The sequence below is a fragment of the Mesoplodon bidens genome (assembly GCF_964165515.1).
Source record: "Mesoplodon bidens genome assembly, chromosome: 10".
Lineage (NCBI taxonomy): Eukaryota > Metazoa > Chordata > Mammalia > Artiodactyla > Ziphiidae > Mesoplodon > Mesoplodon bidens.
The window spans coordinates 88,042,077-88,056,272 of record NC_138172.1 but is presented as its reverse complement, the minus strand read 5'-3'; the positions used below and the strand labels follow the sequence as shown (position 1 = coordinate 88,056,272).

Genomic DNA, 14,196 nt, shown 5'->3' with positions numbered 1-14,196 from the left:
CTACCCATAGTACCCAGTAACTGTAGTCCTGGAAATCCCTCCTTTTCTTATACTGGAAAATACCAGAGATCTGAGAGCATAGAAGTATGTGCTTACTCAGGGAGCTTTCTTCTTTTTCTTTTTCTTTTTCTTTTTTTTTTTTTCTTTTAGAGCCTTCTGAAGCTCCTCCTAGGAGAGATTAAATAAAGTCAGTGCTTTCCCACTTCCCAAGTCTATCTCCACACATCAAACAAATGAAAATCCTTCCAAAACCCATCTCCCTTCATGCCCACACTCAAATATGCTGTTTTATGTGGGTCGACCAAAGTCTTTTTCTGATTTTCCTCCCCATCTGTTCTTTGAATAAACATGCATCCTAAAGAGAAGGAGGACTTAAAGGATCAAATTTGGTTCCTGTATTTGGAAATGTTTTCAAAAGACCACACCGCACTTGGCTATTCGGTCAAATTAGGTTCCGTTTGCTTCTAATAGCACTTAATTACCCTCCCACATGCTTCTTGGACTCTCCTGCTTCTTAGTCTGTACAGGTTAGCTATTATGATGTCCGAAAAAGTTTGTTTTTTTTTTTAAAAAAATCATGTGCGTGAGCTGGTAGAACTGCTGCCATTGGCTGTGTCTCTACCAGACCAAAGCCACCGGTCTTTTCAGGTGACCACACTGGCTACACTGGGTGTCTGGAATTGTAGAAACCAAATAAGCAGAGATATCATCAGTTGGTTTTCAAGTGTTTTGGTTGCCATAGACATCGTGCCTCGATTTCTTTCTTTTATAAGTCAACCATGTGCACTGATGAATCTCTGAAAGTACAGCCCCACATATGAAAAATTCTGAACAAATCATTATATAGTGTCTTCAAGGTGGGATTTGGTTATCCTGATTAATTAGTTTTTATTTTCCTTTCTCCAGATTAAAACGGAGGGGAGGGTGGAGTAAAGCGCTTCCGTGGCGTGTCATGCATGTTTTCAGTTTTCATTATTTCCAGCTTGAAACCTCTGAATAGGTTGAAAAAATGTTTGTTAATCTGAATTGAATTCCAGTGGCATAACATACAAAGACAAGTTATTTTCCTTATCACAATTTAGTTGAAACCTGGGGTTTTTTCAAAGGGCCAGGTAGTAAATGATTTAGGATTTGTGGACAAAGAGCAAAACTGAACATACCAGTTAGGTACTTATATGAGGGGAGAGAAAACTCTGGCCTCACTGCAGTCCTGGGTGTCAGCATTTGGGTCCTCCTGGTGTTGGGCGCACTGCTCACAGCTGTCGTCGGCTCTGGCTCCAGGGAGGGGGCCTAGTGGGGAGGCAGGAGTGTGTGGGGCTCGGGGGGTGGGGATGGGGGAAGATGGGTGGCCACCAGCCAGAGGGCAGGCGCTGTGAACAGCAGGGGTAACGGGGGTAGTAGGGGGCCCCTAGCTTAGCCTCTGTGGCTCATAATGTTAGCCCACGGGGCCAGTGCTTGAGGGCCATACAGAAATAAGCTTTGGTCTGGATTTGGTCCCCTGGCTGTAGTTTGCCAACTTTTGGTGAAACAAATACCTAGATACTGATGACTCCCAAATTTGTATCTGTGGTCTGAACTCCAGCACTCTGTTGTACATTTCCTCTTAACTACTTGGCGGGCCCTTTAAAGAAAGGATGTTCCAAACTGAACTCATTATTACCTTCATCCCTCTGTGCCCTGTTTCTGTAAATGGCACCACTACTTAACAGTTGCCCAAGTCGGGCACCTTGCATTCATTTTCGACTCCTTCTTTCCTTCATTCTCCTATTCCTCGTGCCATATAGCGGCTGGACTGGAAGCAATGTAAAGGCAGGATCAGGCTTAGCTTATATTTATATTTCAAACTCTCACACTGTAGGCTTTCAAAAATTGGTTGTTGAATTAATCTCTCAATCACCAAACTCAGCTGATTCTTCTTATTTCGTTCCTCTGTCAAAACTCTTCCATGGCTTTCCACTGGTTAGAGAATAAGTATAAAATGTTTGGCGAACCGTGTACAACTTGCTGTTTTGACGTTGTCTCCTCTAAAGACTGACCATGTTACATGAAACGTACTTACGTCTCTCATCCTTCATGTGTCTCTCCAGGCAGTGTTGTTTCCTCTTCCCGCAGGATCCTTTCCCACAGATTTTATTTGATAAACCCCACTCATCCTTCCAGATTTGACTCACGGATCATCTGCGGGAAGGCTCCCCAGGTACCTCCCCGTTCATTAGGAGTTTGTTCTTGTCTTTCACAACACTTCATCAATGCTAAGGTTGTTTGCCAAGTGCATTTAGCCCTTCCCAGGTTATATACAGCACGGAGGCAGGACTATATTTGTCTGTGTTTCCTTGTGTCTTAGTTGGCACTTCGAACATGGCAGACAAAAATGAACATTTGACCGAACTAAACGTGACCCCACAGTGTAACTGAGGAACCTCATCTGCATCCATGAAGACCTAAGAGGGCCTTTTCTATGTTCCACTGGGCCTTTCCCAAACCTAAGGAAGTGAAACCAAGCAGGACCCTACAGGGCCTTCCCTGGAGACATATACCCCTTTCCTTCCCCTGACCACACCCCTGCCGTGTCCACCCACCTCTTGTTTGTAAAAAAGGTTTAGCCTCCTAGGCCTTCCTTGAGTTCCAAACAACAAACTTAATCAGCAAAATGAGAAAATGAGGAAGCAAAGGAAAATAGTCAAGCAAGACAATATAATAGTAGTTTCGCCATAAAACAAAGTCACGGACCCTTAGTTCCTCCTCAAGGGCTATAGATAATATACTGAATCATATCCTTGAGTTGTTTTGCAGCTACTAAAACACCCACCAGGTGGAAGAATTTAACTGCATGTTGACTACCAGCACCTAGATCCCAAACTGGTTGGAATTAGAAGGTTGAGGGTGCTAACACCTGAAATACTACCCTGTTATTTCACCACCAACAAATCAGAAGGATGTCCACAAGTTGATCACACACACCGTGACCCTCTCCCTCCCCTTGCTTTGAAAGTGTCCATCAACAGACGAATGGATAAAGAAGATGTGGCATACATATATAATGGAATACTACTCAGCCATAAAAAAGAATGAAATTTTATCATTTGCAGCAATATGGATGGACTTTGAGGATGTTATTGCTAAGTGAAATAAGTCAGACAGGGAAAGACAAATACTCTAAGATATCTCTGATGCGTGGAATCGAAAAACTACAACAAAACTAGTGAATAAAACAAAAAAAGGAAGCAGACTCGCAGATACAGAGAACAAAGTAGTGGTTACCACTGGGGAGAGGGAAGGGAGCAGGGGCAGTAGAAGGGTGGGGGGAAAAGGAGGTTAATATAGGATTATATGAAATGAGGTGTGTGAAACTGTTGAAAATTATAAAGCACTAAAGAATTTAAAGAATCTTTCATTCAATAAAAATAAATAAATAAAATAAAATTAGAAAGCCAAAGCAAGAAAACCCTTCCCTGAATGCTCTCAGGGAGTTTGGGTTTTTTGAGCATGACCTGGCTATGTTCCTAGCTTAGCCCCACGTTGGATGTCCTGCAAAACACTGTACTTTCCTTCACCACGACCTGACCCCGTGTCAGTAGACTGGCTTTGCTGGACCCAACTTTGGCTGGGTAACAGGAGTAGACTACAATTAGTCTGTATCGGGGGGTGTTTTGTGTGCTGAAAGGACAAAGGGAGAGGCCCTGGCAGGAGGGAAAGAGGACAGTTCTTCAGTGTAGAAATCCCCCTGGCTCTGGATTTGCATTGCACATAAGGCAAGGAAATTGCACTTATCAGTTACCTAGACAAAAAGAAGCTGAGTCTTACTGGGCCCAGCCATCTGGGGACAGCACTGAGGTATAAATTTTGTCTTACAAGTCACAGCAAGAATGTGCAAACAACTCCGGAATCGTCTATAAGAACCTTGACATATTTCTTTATATGCTTAAAATGAGAAAACTCCAGAATGATCACTGTAATCAGTGACTGTAGTACCTCTGTGTGCATGTCAATATTGAAAGAAAACAAATGACAAACAACAAAATCAAGCAATATACTACTTAATTTCTCTTTCCTTTTTTTGAAGTCTCTGTACGTGGAGAATTACAGAGAGGCAAAACTATAAAGAATAAACAATCTTATCACTGTATGAATTCAGAAAATCTGGAACAAGGCCTGGTGGCAGTGACATCAGGAGAGAATATAATATTGGCTAAGTTATTACTTGGGTGTAAGCACTATGTTGTTTAATGCATCCATCGTATAATTAAGTGTCATTAAAAATCTCGCGAGCAGACATTGATGATTGCAATATAATGAAGGAAGAGAGATAGAGGGAAGATTACAGACTTTTGGAGGAAGTTGTGTTTTTGAATTTAATGAGGAATGTAATAGGTATCTGAGAACATTGCATTCAGACTTTTCAGTTATATTCTTTCTTTAACCATGAGGGCCTGGAAGTTAGGTGAATTTGAATTATTATTATAAAAGGAGGAAAAAATTAGAAAATTGGGTGCTTGGAAAATACCTATTTTACTTCCTTCTCCCCTACTTTCCTTTCACCTCAGTAAAAAAGGGATGAAGTTTTCCAAAAGTCCCACTTCCGAATGATGTAGAAATAGGGCTTTTTAGTAACCAAGAACCAACCTCCAACCCCTAAATAATGCAATTAATTTACCAAAACCTGTGACTTATTAAATTCTATAAGGAGAAAACTTCCTATACTTTTCTATTTTCCCGTTTTCGGGAAAAGAAAATAATACATAGTGCTTTGATCCATCATTAATTATGAGAGAATAGAATTCATTTTTGCCGATTTTGGGGAAAAGTGGATAATGTTGATTTTGGGGAAAAGTGGATATACGGTTTTTTCCTTTTCTTTCTTTTTATATAAGGGAATAAACTGGCAGAAATAAATGAACCACAGAATTGTCTGTGGACAAATCAGACCTCTGGAATCAATGAGATCTCTCCAAGTAGAACTTTCTCTGAGGCCAGGTTTAGGCTCTGGCGGGGCGGGGAAAGGAATGCTTGCAGGGCTTTAAAGATGGAAACTGTTTCCCTCTGCATGGTAAAGCAGAAAAGGATTTACCCCACAGAATGTCCCCAGAGTCCTCACTAATATGATAAAATCAGCTGAAAATCACTTTGCTCAGCATGGACTGTGACCTCTGAAAGGCTTATTGAAATTACTCAGTACATTTCTGTCTTATACCGTCTTTATGTTTCACATGGAAGCATGTTCATTAGGACCAAGTGAGGAAGAGATGGTTTCCCAGACACAGGGTGCTGGTGGTCTGGGCAAGTGTCACTTCTTTACAAGGTGGGCTGACACTGGCTGAAAGCAGCTCATCTGAAAGGTTTTGTATGTTGCCGTCGCTGATGTACATGACGAATGGGGCTGACAAGCCTCTGTGTTACCTACTTTCTTCATTCTGGATTATTCTGCTCTGGAGTATTTCAGGCAACATAAAAGACTGAATGACCACACTGCCAGGCAGAAATTAAAGGGAGCAGCCAGGAGAAATGTATCGTGTGCTGGACACTACACAAACCATCAGGAAAATAGTATATGCCTTTGGGGGAGACCCCAGTGGTTCTTTCTAGCCCTGGTGTTTTCGTGGCTGATTTGAGATTCCATCGTAAATGACCTTGTCCTTTTATTTCAGCCACGTCTGTTTTTCTCATCTATTAGAGTGTCATCTATTAGAGGTTTGGGTTGTCTCTGGATTTCTTCAGCCTTGCCATAGAAGTTTGTTCAGTGCTTTGGAGAAAGGAGATACTAAATAGAATTTGAGAAATTGGATTGTAAGGTGAATGACGGAAATGATGCATAAACTCTTGCCCTACAGCAAGATAGTCCTAGATTTTTCTTTCACTTTTGACATTTAAGTAAAATACTTAAGATTATTTTGCATGTTTATGTGTAGGTTTTCCTTTAATTACTATATTTTTTAAAAGTTTTCTGGCATCTATGGTTACACTTTCCCCCTCTTTTCTTCATTGAATCAATAAATTTATAGTGAGGCTTTAAGTGTCTTCCTCTAATAAATTCATTCCAATTCTAAATATATGGCCTTATTTGATAGTTCTTAAGTTTTTGTGATTTTCTTGTGTAGTCTGGGTTTACTTCTTAAGGATGAGGTGGCAGACATAATGTTATGTGTTCACCAAATTTCATTTGATTTTCCTCTTCCTTGGGTACATGGCAAATCATACTTGTCAGGCCCTCTGAGTTATGTGGTGGCAGATGATGGCTTCTGGCTAATGAAATGTGAAAGGAAGCAATACATGTCAGTTCTGGACTGAGGCTGTGAAAAGCCCTCATAGGATTTTTTGGTCAGTTTCATCCCTGCCATGGAGAGTATAGAGGCCTCTTGTTGCTATGGAACAGCCTCAAGATCAAAGCCACTTGGATCACTGGGTTGCTGTGTGGAGGGCACCTGCTGTGGAGAATGGCCTGGCCCTGCTGCCAGACTTCGCATCTAATTTTTTAAACAGCTAAGATTACTGGGTTGTTCCTTACACAGCATAAGCCAAGTCTATTCTAGCTGATACAGAAAGGATGACGTAGGAATGCTTGTCTACTCCCCTGTGAGCATCTCTGTTTCATCACTGGTGATAACGTGGGCCATAAACAAGAGTTGTTTTTGAAAAAAAAAATGTTTTTTTTTAAAACAATCATCAACTTTATTCAGATTTCACTAGTTTTACATGCACTGATTTGTGTGTGAATATGTTTGGTTCTATACAGTTTTATCACATGTATAGATTTGTGTGGCCACTGCCACAGTCAACATACAGAATTGTTCCATCACAAGGATCCCTCATGCCATCCTTCCTTAGCCACAGTCCTCTTCCTCCCTCCCTGACTCCTTTCTAACCAGAGGTAACCGCTAATCTGTTCTTCATCTCTATTTTTTGTCATTTCAAGAGTGCTATGTTATGGAATCAGACAGTATGCAAACTTTCTAAAGTGCCATTTGTTTTTGTTAATTGAAGCATAATTGATCTACAACACTATATTAGTTCCAGGTACACAACATAGTGATTTGATACTGCTATACATTACAAAAGATCCACAGTAAGTCTAGTTACCATCTGTCACCATACAAAGATATTAAGATATTATTGACTATATTCTCCATGCTGTACATTTCATCCCTGTGACTCATTTGCTTTGTAACTGTGTAAACAACAGTCTTGAGCTGAGGATCCTCGTTTTTTTGGATAGTAGGCTCCTAACTTGTTATTCAACCAAAGGGTAAAGTGAGAAGAAGATATATATTGAAGACAAGGTGCCACAGTGGAAAAAATAAGTACGTTGAAGTGAGATAGTCCTGGATAAGACTCCCAATCTGCCTCTTATTACCTCTATTTATCTGAACTTTGTAATTTACCTTCTGAGTCTCAGTTACCTCATCATTAAAATGAAGATACTAGTATCTGCTTTGGCGAGAATTGGTGAGAGGATGTACTGACATGTGCATCATTCATAACAAAACTCATTGGGTCTTGTTTTCATCATTAATAAGCTATGTGACCTTGAGAGAGATACTTGACCTTTGTGACCATGAGGGTTTTTTTTTAAACATTGTCTAGGTTATCTTTATTGTATTTTTTGTCTTCTATTTCATGTATGTTTTATTTATTCTTTTATTTTTTAAAATTTTTAACATCTTTATTGGAGTATAATTGCTTTACAATGGTGTGTTAGTTTCTGCTGTATAACAAAGTGAATCAGCTATACGTATACATATATCCCCATATCCCCTCCCTCTTGCGTCTCCCTCCCACCCTCCCTATCCTACTCCTCTAGGTGGTCACAAAGCACCAAGCTGATCTCCCTGTCCTATGTGGCTACTTCCCACTAGCTATCTGTTTTACGTTTGGTAGTATATATATGTCATTGCTACTCTCTCACTTCGTCCCAGCTTCCCCTTTCTCCCAGCCCCCATGTCCTCAAGTCCATTCTCTATGTCTGCGTCTTTAGTCCCGTCCTGCCCCTAGGTTCATCAGAACCATTTTTTTTAGATTCCATATATATGTGTTAGCATACGGTATTTGTTTTTCTCTTTAGAAGCAGGAATTCCCCAGTGGTCCAGTGGTGAGGACTCCCGCTTCCACTGCAGGGGGCACGGGTTCGATCCCTGGTTGGGGAACTAAGATCCTGCAAGCCATGCGTTGCCGCCAAAAAAAATTAAAAAAAAAAAAGTAGAAGCAATGTCTCCTTCCCCCTACTGGGGGGTTGTGGTAAAGATTAAGGAGAATGTATACATTCTGTGTTGGCTGGCATATGCTAAATTCTCAATAAATGCTGAATTTCTACCATGACTTGACGAGCAGACTCATTGGGATTTACTCTACATAGTGGTATCTCCAAGGGCTTAATCTCTTGATTAAGGGCATGATGAGTTTCCCTTACCCAAGGCTCCATATAGAGCCAAACAGTTTCCTTTTGCTGCTCAGTGTGGTGGTGCAAATTAATAAAATGACACTATGTTGTGCTTCAACCCTATCATGCAGTGTTTTTATAGACAGCTCTTAACGTCCATTTTGGATTCTGCATGGAGAGAAATAGGCTTCAAGTATGTTCTCATCCTGGGATTATAATGTCATAGAGATAAAACCTAGTTTGGGTTTTCTTGGAATTTTCAAGGAAATTTAACACACCATCTACATCTGTACTTTCTCTAGTTAGTTTTTCAAACCATCCTAATCTATTTTTACTAAAAGACACACAGTGGAAGTATAAGATGGAGAATTTGTTCTCCTGCATCAGCTGCCAGCCTTTCCATTCTTGATTCGTTCCTTGTTTTTGATAGGCAAGTTCATTTGAGAAGATTTGAGAAGTGGAAGCACAAATATCAAGCTAGCATCTTGCATACATTATCTTGCAATAATTCACATTACAATAAACAGCTGTTAATGATGAGTCTCAAAGCAGAGATACTGGTTTTACGATTTACTCTATACAACTAATTAAAAAGAAATCTTTATTGCCTCTTCTATCCATACAGTCCCTTCACATTTATGTCTTTTAGAATTCTTTTCTTCAAATTTTATGAGTGGTATTGGCCCACATTGGCTCATGTTCCAGATGGATTAAGATGTAACTGGATTCTCTTAAATCTCCACAACCACCTTTTTTGCCCACTTCCTACACTTTAGGCCTTCCACTTCTCAGGAGCTCCAACACCCTCTGGCTGTCCTGGTTGACCCACCAACAATCTGTTAAAGGAAATAATTTTCAGTTTGTAATGACTTTATTATTTTTTAAATTTTATGTAGTGACTTTATTATGCACTAAATAACTGCATGCATTTGAGCAAGTCACTCACCTCTTCATGTATTTCCTCATCTGTAAAATAATGACATTTGACTAGATGACATATTATAAAACCATTCAAGGGTGAGGATTCTATGGCTAACCAGAAATCATGTCAAGAGTATTAGGGCTTTCAGATAGAAAACTGGAAGGAGGTGATGCTGAATTTAACCAAATAATTAATTTCTAGTGGTAGACTGTATCATAATCGTCTACAAATGTTTTTGAATACATCCCATATGCATGGCACTGTGCATTAGGGTGGAACACACACACAGAAGAATGCAGCAGACATTGTTCCTGCCCTGAAGGAGTTTTCAATTCAGTAGTAGAGACATGTATATGAGTAACATTACATCATAGGATTAAATTAAATTAACTAATGTCATAATGGAGTCACAATCAGCACAATGGCTGGTTTATGTCCATTTTAGTTAGCTAGAGTTTGGTAGATAATTACAGCTGCTTACTTTATCAAAAACAGGATCATTTTTGGAAGTGAAACAATGCCTGAAATGGTTGCCAGAAGTCTATTTAGAGAGTTGAGGTCTACTTGTTTATTGCAAAGAGAACATTTTATGTGTTCTCTAGAAACACTTTAAAATCCAACACATCCTCCATTTTGAATTTCCAGGAAGCCAAAGAGATTCACTCAAGATAAAAGGAGGTAATTTAGTGGCTTAAAACAACCATTTTAGTTTGCTTACAGTTGTGTGTGGGTCACGGATTTAAGAAGGACTCAGCTGGGCAGGTCATCTTTTATCCACATGAGATCACGTGTGTTTGGAGGACCTGTTTCCACAATACTTATTCATGTAGTATCATATCTGGCATCTCCTTGTTGTCTGATTTATCTTTCTCCACATGGTGTCGCATTTTCTAAGGCCTCTCCATGTAGTTTGAGCTCCTCATGGCAAGGTGGTCTCGAGTAGTTTTACTTTTTATCTGGTGGCTGGATTCTAAGAGGGCAGGACAGAAGTATCATTCTCTTAAAGGTTAGGCCCAGGAACTGGTTTAACCTGACTTCTATCTTACTTCATTGGTCAAAGCTGTCATAGGGAACACTCCTCTTCATGGGAAGAGTATCAAAGAATTGAGGTCATCTTTAATATGCCACACACTCTTTGGGGCATGAGGTCTAATATGAAATCATAATTCCTTGATCTTTCATTTGCTCATTTTTTTTATGAGAAGGAAAAAATAAATGGTTAATCCAACCAACTTTCTTAACAGCATTTAACTGGCATTTTGAATGAGATGATTCTTTGTGTGAGTGTGTGCTAAAAGTCATAGGATATTTAGTATATAGCACCCACTAAATGCCATTGGTGCCTCACCCCCATCATTGGACAATAAAAACACAATCCACAACATTTCAGAGCTCTCCGTGGTGGCACAGATAGTACTTCTCCCAGATGAAAACCATAGACCTGATATCTTAAGATGATAGATTTCCTAGAGAGGTGATGATCAGGTTACTCTGTGGGCTGTATTGATGTCGATAGTAATAAAATGACTAGTTGATGTTCATTCCAATCCATACAATTCAAAGTTCTTACTGAGTACCTAGATCCTCTGTGTTTCTGTCAATGGAAGTTGTTGTAGAGCTGTAGGAACATATAACATGCACCCTGCCCTCAAGCAGGATCTAACATTATTGGAGACATATTAGTCAATCTTCAGTGAAAAATACTTCATGCCACTTACAATAAGAAAAGGCATTTATTATGGGATATTCGGAAATGTAGAAAACTAAAGAACACACCCACGCACACCTTGGATCACACAATTCAGATGTACCACTGTTGACATTTTGATGGGTCTCATTCCTATTATTAATATGTGTATCTGTATGGTAGGACTTTATATATATGTATACATACAACGGATAATATCTAGTACTATGTAATACTTGATAATAGAGATATGGTATTATATATAGTACTTTCTGTAATATGCTTTGATAACTCTTACCACTGAAAAGCACTAGAGTTAATTTTTAATATAAGACATTACTTAAATGAAGTGTTAAACAGAATCAAAGGGTAAAGAAGTGTGTATGGCGATGCTGACCAGAGTTAGTGAGGAAGACTTCAGGCTTCATCAGGAACTTGGAGAATGAGTAGAGTTAGGATTATTAAATTATCAATAATTTCATGATAAGAATGGGCATGGTATAATTAGAAGACAGTCTAGTTTTTATCTTGTTATTTTTCCTAACTTTGGTAAATACGATAATGTCTTACTAAGTTTTACCAAGTTTTGAGTTTGGAAATGGTAATGCATTCAAGAGATAATGGGGAAACTGGGAGCAGGTGTTGGTTTTTAAAATGCTCTCTCAAAGATGTCATTAAAATCTGCATAGCAGTCTAAATAAACGCACAGGTGGAGTCAGTGACAGCTGTGATATACTGGTCCTACATGAAATGGTAGGCTGGGAGTTTCAGAAGTTGGTGAGTGAGGAAATAATAAAAGATACCCTCTAAACAACACTTATTATTCACAGTGAGTTCAACTCCAGAATTTCTGTTTCTTTCCCAAAGTGAAAGGAAGGAAACAAAGCCTTCTCTTATTGTTTTCAGTTTACTGCTATAGTGATAAAAGAGACAAGAGAGTTATTACCAGTTACCTTGACAGTAAATATTATATTCTAAACAATAATGCATTTACTAATATTACCCATGGTACCAGTAACTGAAATTACTAATGTACTAATAAAATAAAAATAATGCAAATGAATTTAAGTTGCATGAGGCCAGAAACTTTATTTTGTTCTCTTCTCTCTCCTAACCACTCAACAGTTACTAGCGTATTGTAATATTGAATGAAAGATTCCACATTAAGAAGAATGTACTCCCTTATGAAAAATGGGAGAAGAAATAAATGGCATGAGCAAAAACAAGGAATTACTTTATAGCAAATGTAAATTTTTGCCTATCGAAACTGGCTAGTAAAATGCTGTTTTTATACTGTGACACCTTGGTTGAGTATAACCTACCCAGCGGCAAATCCAGAAAATCTTTGTGTAAGCAAAACAACCTTGAGATTCTTGCCTGCATTTTTGGTTAATCTAGTTATAACTTCTTTAAGACAATGTATTCAAAGTGACTAAAAGATTATTTTGTTAACATTTGAGAGTGACTGTTATTAAAATTCATGCAATTATATAAAGTAGAAAGCCAGAATATGGTAGATAGAGAAACAACACATTATTTTAAACACCACTTAGTCTAGGGTAAATTAGATAATAAGCACTATATAAATACTTGTTATTGAATGAACAAATGGCTTGTTTGTATTATATCATAATGAAGATGAGTCAGTAGGGGGAAAAAAGACTACTAAAGGTGGTTTCTAAAAGAAATAAGCATAAGCACTATTTACAATAGCCAGGACATGGAAGCAACCTAAGTGTCCATCGACAGATGAATGGATAAAGAAGATGTGGCACATATATGCAATGGAATATTACTCGGCCATAAAAAGAAATGAAATTGAGTTATTTGTAGTGAGGTGGATGGACATAGAGTCTGTCATACAGAGTGAAGTAAGTCAGAAAGAGAAAAACAAATACCATATGCTAACATATATATGGAATCTAAAAAAAAAAAAAACTGGTTCTGATGAACCTAGGGGCAGGACAGAAGTAAAGACACAGAGGTAGAGAATGCACTTGAGGGCACGGGGAGGGGGAAGGGTAAGCTGGGCGAAGTGAAAGAGTAGCACTGACATATATACACTACCAAATGTAAAATAGACAGATAGTGGGAAGCAGCCGCATAGCACAGGAGATCAGCTCAGTGCTTTGTGACCATCTAGAAGGGTCGGATAGGGAGGGTGGGAGGGAGACGCAAAAGGGAGGGGACATGGGGATATATGTATACATATAGCTGATTCACTTTGTTATACAGCAGAAACTAACACACCATTGTAAAGCAATTATACTCCAATAAAGATGTTAAAAAAAAGAAAAATAAGCATATTAAAAGAATAATTTTAGTTCATACTTATAAACTTTTTATTAAAACATAACCATTGCAAAATAACCAGGACAGACTCATAATGATAAATGGACCAACAAATCCTGGTCAAATGAAAAGAATATTTCTGAGTTAATTGGTAATTCTAATGCCTCATTTGATAAAGTCAGTATCATAAGTAACGTTGTTATTCTACACAGTAGGAACCATAAGTAGAGTCACTGTTTTAGGGACAACAGTGGTTAAATTTTAGTGGTCAAGAGAATCAGTTGAGAAAGTTGTTAAAAGTCTGATTTCTGGCTCTCAACACTAAATGATCCTCATTCAGCAAGTCTGGGGTCAGGTGTCTGAATCTGCATTTGTCACCTCCATTTCAGGTGATTGCTGGATAGGTGATCTGCAGTCTACATCTTGAAAAACAGTTCTTGGAATGTTTGCTGCTTTGTCCCTGCTCAGAAGATTCAAACTGTAAGTAATTAATGGACCCAAGATACTGTTATTTTGGGGGGACTTTTTTGTTGCAGTTTCTGGGCATTCTTTTGGGGCTTGCCTTCCAACTAGATTACATTCCCCTAAAATCTGCTTTGCCTTGTTAAAATAACTACCCTCACTCGCTCAGGACTTACGTTCACAGGTAAGACTGGTCTGAAAATTCCTTTCTTGTGTACTCTTTACTGGGTTTTAATAACCATGTTATATATGTCTTCCCTTTCTGTGCTATGGAGGCCGTTAAGTTGCATTAGAATCAACTGCTTTTAAAAGTTTGTAAAATCCCCCTATGAAACCATATGGACCTGGTGATTTTGATAAAGGGGGAGACTAGATCTTTGAGCAATTCCTCTGTTTTTCTTTTATTTGTATTTGAACTGTTTGGCTATTTTATCACTTCTAGAGTAAATTTTACATTTTTGA

The 14,196-nt window shown here is 38.7% G+C and overlaps 1 long non-coding RNA gene across 1 annotated transcript in view; it reads left to right on the top strand.

The window, feature by feature from the left end:
• Nucleotides 1-13,752, top strand: part of LOC308623326 — a 538,457-nt gene extending 524,705 nt beyond the window's left edge. The window contains exon 4 of the long non-coding RNA XR_014016806.1: nt 13,662-13,752. This is a non-coding gene — a long non-coding RNA (uncharacterized lncRNA). The remainder of the gene's footprint in view (nt 1-13,661) is intronic.
• The last annotated feature ends 444 nt before the right edge of the window (nt 13,753-14,196 follow it).